Source organism: Apium graveolens, chromosome 8 (assembly GCF_009905375.1).
Source record: "Apium graveolens cultivar Ventura chromosome 8, ASM990537v1, whole genome shotgun sequence".
Lineage (NCBI taxonomy): Eukaryota > Viridiplantae > Streptophyta > Magnoliopsida > Apiales > Apiaceae > Apium > Apium graveolens.
In genome coordinates, this window is record NC_133654.1 from 95,669,886 (window position 1) to 95,676,772 (window position 6,887).

A 6,887-nucleotide genomic window follows, 5' to 3' on the forward strand; every position below is an offset into this window, starting at 1 on the left:
CAATCATCCCTCTAACTTTCATAGTTTTAAGATTAGATAGTCCCACTATTAAATTAAGAGAAACCTCAGTACTAAGCTCTTCCGTTGGAGACATCGGTGGGTCGCTTACCTCATTACTGTATCGTCCTCTTCCTCCCCCATCAATAATACGCTCAGCTCACGTTTCTTACATTTGTGCCCCACAAACCACTTACTATCGCACATGTAGCAAAGGCCATTAGCTCGCTTATCTTGCAATTCTTTTTCTATGAGCCTCATAATTTCCCCCACTACCTTCAACCCTTGTGTGACCGATTTAGGTGACGGGACAGATGCTTGCGATTTTGGGGAATAGGAACCCCAACTTCGGGATAACAAAGAACTATAGGGTCCTCCATAACTGTAAGGAGCTACCGATGACGAACCCTTACTATACATGGAATAAGCTCCTATTTGATAGACCCCAAACTCTGTTTCCGAAAATTTACAACTATGTGCTTCTCCTCCACCCGTATAGCCAATTCCATCGCTTGCTCTAATTTTACGGGACTCAACAACTGTAATTCTATTTTTATTTCCTCCTTCAAGCCATTAATGAATTGACCTAACAAAATATCCTCGGGAATACAAGCTAAGGGTGAGGCTGCTTCTATAAATTTTTAATGATATTCACTCTCAGTGGTAGTTTGAGAAGTCTCCAACCATTGCTCATGTAGAGAGCCCCCCACTAATGGGTCTGAATTGTCGCAACAAATTCACTTTTAAATCACTCCGTCGATGGATGGGGTCCCTTTTATTCTCTCACGGGTACCAATGTAAAGCCTTTTCGTCCAACGCAACTGCCACTGTCTCCAACATATCCTCCTCTGTCAAACGGTAAAAATTAAATAATGTTCAACTCGTAAATTTCATCCATCAAGATCGTCCTCATCGAAAATAGACATATCAAGCTTTCTGTACCGCAACTACCCCGGTCCTCCACCAGACCCTTCACCTCCATAGCTTCCATAACTACTGCCTAGGCCCCTCCATCTCCCCCACCTACGCCTATCAAACCCAACCCTTTAAACTGCTCCTCATGGCCACACAAATTAGGGTTTATACTAAGAGAGGTGTGCATACCTAGAGATCCCTGTAGTGGTCGATTAACACTTCCATCTAGTTTGCCCCCTTTTGATATTTACGAATTTTGAATCTCCAAAAGGGTGGATTTCATCTCCTCTGGAACTGGATCTACTCATTTCCCATAGTGTTAATCAATGACTCTTAGTACTCTCGATTTATGGTTATTTTTCCTTCGAATCTCCCTGTCATAACACTACGTCATAGATGGCCTAACTGGACATTTGAGTAGGGGTGTTACCTTAGATTATATTACTATAGATGCGAAATTTTTACCCTATCACAACACCTACATTATGTGGGTTACTAAAGTTATAGAATTGTGTTGCCATAGGCCACTGAGGTGTTAAGTAGAACTAACATGATATAATGTGTTGCTATCGACTAAGAATAAAATTAAAATTAAAATTAAACCAAATATAAATTTTAAATTTATAAATATTTGATTTGGATAAACAAAAATTAAAATTTTCTTTAAAACTAATTGATTTGAATAAAAATAATTTATAATTTTTTATGTAAAAGTAAAGGCATAACAAATAAATGATCTATTTAAAATTTTAAATATTAAAATATTTTTTTAATTTAAAATTAAATAAAAGGGGTTTAATTATTAGTTTAATTAAAATGATAAATTTTATTATAATTATTAATATATATATATTGAAAATAATATCCCGTATTATTTTAAATGTTTATAAATTAATTAAAGTAATAAAATTAATTGTAACAGATAAAATATGAACAATATAAAAAATATTATAAAAATAAAAAAGTAAAGTAAATAATGAGAATTGGGCTGGCCCTGGGCTACCAGTGAAGGGGGAATTGAAATTTTGAAACAAAAGAAAAGGGGAAAAATGATATATATTAGGAAATACATTTTGTATCACCAAGCAACGAGCAATAGAAGTTCGACTAACAAAATGAGTAATTAGGATTTTGATCAAAGGATTTTTATAACACATTCTGGTAATTAAGGTTTCAAGTTCAATTAGGGTTCTAAATAGATTTAGGTTCGATTTGAATGTATAATTTCATTTATGTCTTCTATTTGATCCGTATGTGTGTAAACGTGTTTTCATATTTGAGTAATTTTCATGTTTATTTGATGAGTAATTTTGATGAGTAATTGAAGTAGGTCTACTTTTCCTAGTCTCTTCCTATCACTCTCATGTATCTCTTATATTGGGGATGTATCTCTTTAATTATTCCGACTGATTTATCGATTTTGATGCAATTGTTTTTGTCAATAGTAGGACCATGGATATTTCATCATATATAGAAACTTGAATCACAGGTTTATTCTCTGTAAGTTCTACAAATTGTATAACTTTCCTCAACATGTATCAAATTTTTGTAACACTACTCTGATGTTTCATTGATCTTATAGGTTCACTTAGCACCTGGAACTAAATTTGACTTTCAAAAGTATATCAAAAGGTCTTTAGAAGATGACTTCAAGGTTATAGTGAGAATCAGGTACAAAATATGCACAATATAAACATTTGAATATAGTACTGCATATAAAATCCATTTGAACTGAAGTACCGCATGACATTTCAGTCCCGTGTTATGGGCTTCAGCAGTTATCTACCTGACTCTTAACGTTGACGGTACTTTCACTCTTTATTATCTAAATAATAGGTTGTTTCAGTAGTCCTGGAAAATTGTGAAAAGAAGTCAGATAAATCTGCTCAAAATGATCAAAATACTCACAATAATGACCACCAACCATCTGCAGCTATTATGTCAAACACTACTTCTTGGAGGAAGGTTGTGAATGAGCAGGGTGATGTTAATGTGACATTGTAATGTTCTTACAACTACATACTGAGCTCCCTCCCACATAAGATTCCAAACTATTTATTCTGTAAAGTAAATAGACATGCTATAGGAAACATTAAAAAAAGGCTTTTATGTTAAAAATAACATAATTTGTATATATCAACTTGCAAACTCTGGCTAGATTCTTTCATTTGTGGAGTGCATCTCTTGTTCTCTGATTAATATTTTTTTCAAACAGCGAAGATGCAAGCAGTCCAACATTTTGGGCTAGAGTATCCTTGCATAACATGGAAAAGTTGCTCGTTTAACAACTTAAATTTTGTTCTGCTATTTTGATGATAATAACCTCTGGGCTCCTGAATGTGGACTTGCTCGTTCTATATTAGTAGACTTGCAGGGCATAATGGAAAAATCTGGTAATTGACTTCTTTTTTTATCTTTATGCTTGGTTAGTTTACCCCCATAAAATTTCTGCTCCTATTTTGTAATACTTTAGCATTAGGTTTTTTCAGATATTTAAGCATCTCATGTTACATAATTTACAGGTCAGAACACACACTTCATGTTGTCTACCTTAATTAAGCAACTTGATCATAAGAATGTCCTGAAAAGCCCAAACATGCAAGTAGACATTGTGCTTGTTGCTACTTCTCTCGCTCAGACAACAAAGAGTCATTCATCTGTGACAATAGTAGGTGCATTTAGTGATATAATGAGACACCTCCGTAAAAGTATACATTTCTCTCTTGATGACTCCAACTTGGGTGAAGAAGTCATCAAATGGAATAGGAAATTCCAAGAAACCGTTTATGAGTGCCTTGTATGGATGTCATGATGCAAGTACTTTCCATGATGCTTTCAAAAAATTTCTAACTAGTGCAATTATTATTTAGACAATAAAAAGTTTTGATGGTATGTGCAAGTACTTTTCATGATTCTTTCAGAATTTTTCTAACTAGTGCAATTATTATACTTTTCTTCCAAGTGCATAACGCATTTGACATAACATATTTCTATCCTGATTTTACTTTTAATGTCAGGGATAAAGTTTTTCGAGGAACGGGTTTTAAATGCATAGGAGAAATAATGGATTCAGAAGCTGTGAATATCTGGAATGGACACAACTCGGCGTCTTATTGGTGTACTTTTTATCTTACGTTTATATACAAGGATTATGGGTTTCATATTTTTTGTCAGACATCTAAATTTACAGTTAATTGTTCAATACTCTTGCTATCTTTCTTGATTGATATGCCTTTCCATTAATGTATTAAATTAAGGCTATGAAACAATAAAGACAAAAGATAGATGATGAGCCTGAAGAGAGTATTAAGATAGCAAAAGCAACATTGATGGCAGATGGAACTCATTGGCCAGGAACTTGGTTGACTCCCTTGGTAGAACACACTAAAGGTGACCATGCTGGTATTATACAGGTAAACATAAATCATGAATCTCATATTATCCTGATTGATAGTTGGAATTGTCAAATTTTAGATTCATATGAATGAAGTGATAGACTGCCAGTTGAATATATGGAAACCTAACAACTCGGGAACAATGCAGGTGATGCTGAAACCTTCAACTGATGAGCCACTACATGGCACAATCGATGAGATAGGGACATTGGTCTCCACTGATATAGATATCCATCTCCCCATACTTGCTGCAGCTGCTCTATGTTTGTATTTATTGATTACACAGTTAAGTGATAGTTTAACAGTCAACTTTAAGGGACTTATGGCATTGTGGGTTATAAAACACAATTCCGAGCCACTTGGAGATGGTATAACTGATGATACTACTGCTTTTAAGTCCGCTTGGAAGGCAGTTTGTGCAGTAGAATTAGCTGTTTTTTATTTCTTCAGGTTACACATTCATGATCACTTCAACTGTCTTTTACGGTCCATGTAAACCACGTATTCTATTTCAGGTAAGAATTTCAAGATATTACATTGTACAACTGCATTATTGTAGTAGCCCCAAATACTAGTAATAACTTTGCATATTATATGAGGGACTTCAAACTTCATACTAATGTATATTCTAAATTAGAAAAGAAACTGAAGTGCTTTATATATAATAACTTTCATTAAATTCATCCCTTCATCTTATTTTTGTAGCTGCTTTGTTTACCTCGACGGCTACTTTGTTGATCTTGTAATCATATTGTTTAATGATATCCAGATTTACGAGGAAGTTGTAGAAGTCGTACCTTCAGATATAATGTTTAAACATTATACAAAAATTTTAATGGATGTGATTGTCCAACAAGATGGAAAATTGGGTAGCTCTGCTTTAGCGAATGGTATATGAAAAGGCTGAGACAATGGGTTGGGGGTTGCTGTTAGGAATATGTTGTGTACTTGATGATAAGCTAAACAAAATACCTTAGTAGATTTAACTTAGTAAATTTTGTAGTACCCGACGGATGATCAATTATAGTCCGACGGATGACTCATTATAGTCCCGACGGATGACTAATTGATATCCACCCGGTGAGTAGCTTACGTAAGAATAAGTATAGCAGCACATTTCTGCAAACAACTTTGTGCACATTTCTGCAAACAACTTTGTGTAGATTCTGTAGTGGCATACGAGTCATGTTGACTACTAGTAGATATGCAGAATAGGTTGATTAATTGTAAATATAAGATGTCTTGTAATTCTGCATAAGTGAAATTGAGTCAAGTGTCAAATAGCTACCCGAAAGATAATCAACAAAGCTACCCGATGGATGAGCAACAAAGCTACCCGACGGATGTCAAGAAAGTACCCGACGGATGATCAATTCAAATATCTGTTGACAATGACAACACAGTCACATGCGTTGGGTGTTTGCAAAAGGAATGTGGCAGCCTGTTTAGTAGGAAAATGTGAACAAAGAAACATTACCATTTCCATACAAGTTATGAAGATTTTCAAAGATGCTAGAATAGAGTAGTGAAGCAACATGGAGTTAGACTTGATAGGTTTTGTTTTATTATCCTATCTTTTTACCATGTAAACTTGGTGATATATAAACCAAGTGTGGCTAGTAGAACAAATAACTAAGCAAACACATTTTAGAAGAGAAATAGAAAAAGTTGTAAATGTTAAGAATTTCTCTGTAGTTTGTTTGTTCGCTTGTAAAAGCAGTTGTGAGCTATTTTCACAAGGTTCTCTCGATATATATATATATATATATATATATATATATATATATATATATATATATATATATATATATATATATATATATATATATATATATATATATATATATATATATATATATATATATATATATATATATATATATATATATATATGGTGGATACATTCAAATCCACCAGAAAGTTTTAAAGACTTGTGTTTTTATTACTTGTGTTTTGATTTATATAATTCTTTCATTTCGCACTTTGCAAATCAAACACTTATATATTATTGAGTTAGAACAGTTTTAAAAATCTCAAAAAGTAGTCAGAATTACATTCAACCCCCCTTCTGTAAATCTTGTTGTATTGTTAGGGAATAACAATTGGTATCAGAGCAAGCTCTTGAAGTATAAAGAGTTTAAAGATCACAACAAACAGCAAGATGAACAAGAAGGATGTTGGAGTTAAGATTCCATTTCTGGACAAAGACAATTATCACCACTGGAAGGTGAAAATGCACCTACATCTTCTTTCTCAAGATGAGGCCTATGTGGATTGTATAGAGAGAGGTCCTCATGTACCAATGAGAGCTGCAACAAAAATTTGAGCCTGTTGATTACAAACGAAAATATTTTGAGTTGCTCAAGCAAAAGGAAAGGGCTTTCATTACACAGGAAAATGACTGGGCAGCTGATGGTTTGGATGAAGATGAGGATGTCAGCTATGTCAATCTAGCCCTAATGGCCAAGTCCAATGAAACAGAAACTAGTTCTTCAAGTAATCAGGTAATCACCACTAACCTAGCACATTTACTTAAAGCTGAGTGTAATGATGCAATTAATGACATGTATACAGAATTAT

The 6,887-nt window shown here is 33.8% G+C and overlaps 1 long non-coding RNA gene across 11 annotated transcripts; it reads left to right on the top strand.

The window, feature by feature from the left end:
- Positions 1-1,982: 1,982 nt before the first annotated feature.
- Positions 1,983-5,943, top strand: LOC141676933 (uncharacterized). 11 transcript variants are annotated; one of them, XR_012557241.1, is made up of 7 exons: positions 1,996-2,073; positions 2,358-2,401; positions 2,495-2,583; positions 2,668-2,912; positions 3,128-3,305; positions 3,435-4,325; positions 4,456-4,852. It is a non-coding gene; the product is annotated as an uncharacterized LOC141676933 (long non-coding RNA). The 11 variants fall into 11 exon arrangements; XR_012557234.1 differs by having other exon boundaries at positions 1,983-2,073; positions 2,358-2,412; positions 2,495-2,912; XR_012557238.1 differs by having other exon boundaries at positions 1,995-2,073; positions 2,495-2,912.
- The last annotated feature ends 944 nt before the right edge of the window (positions 5,944-6,887 follow it).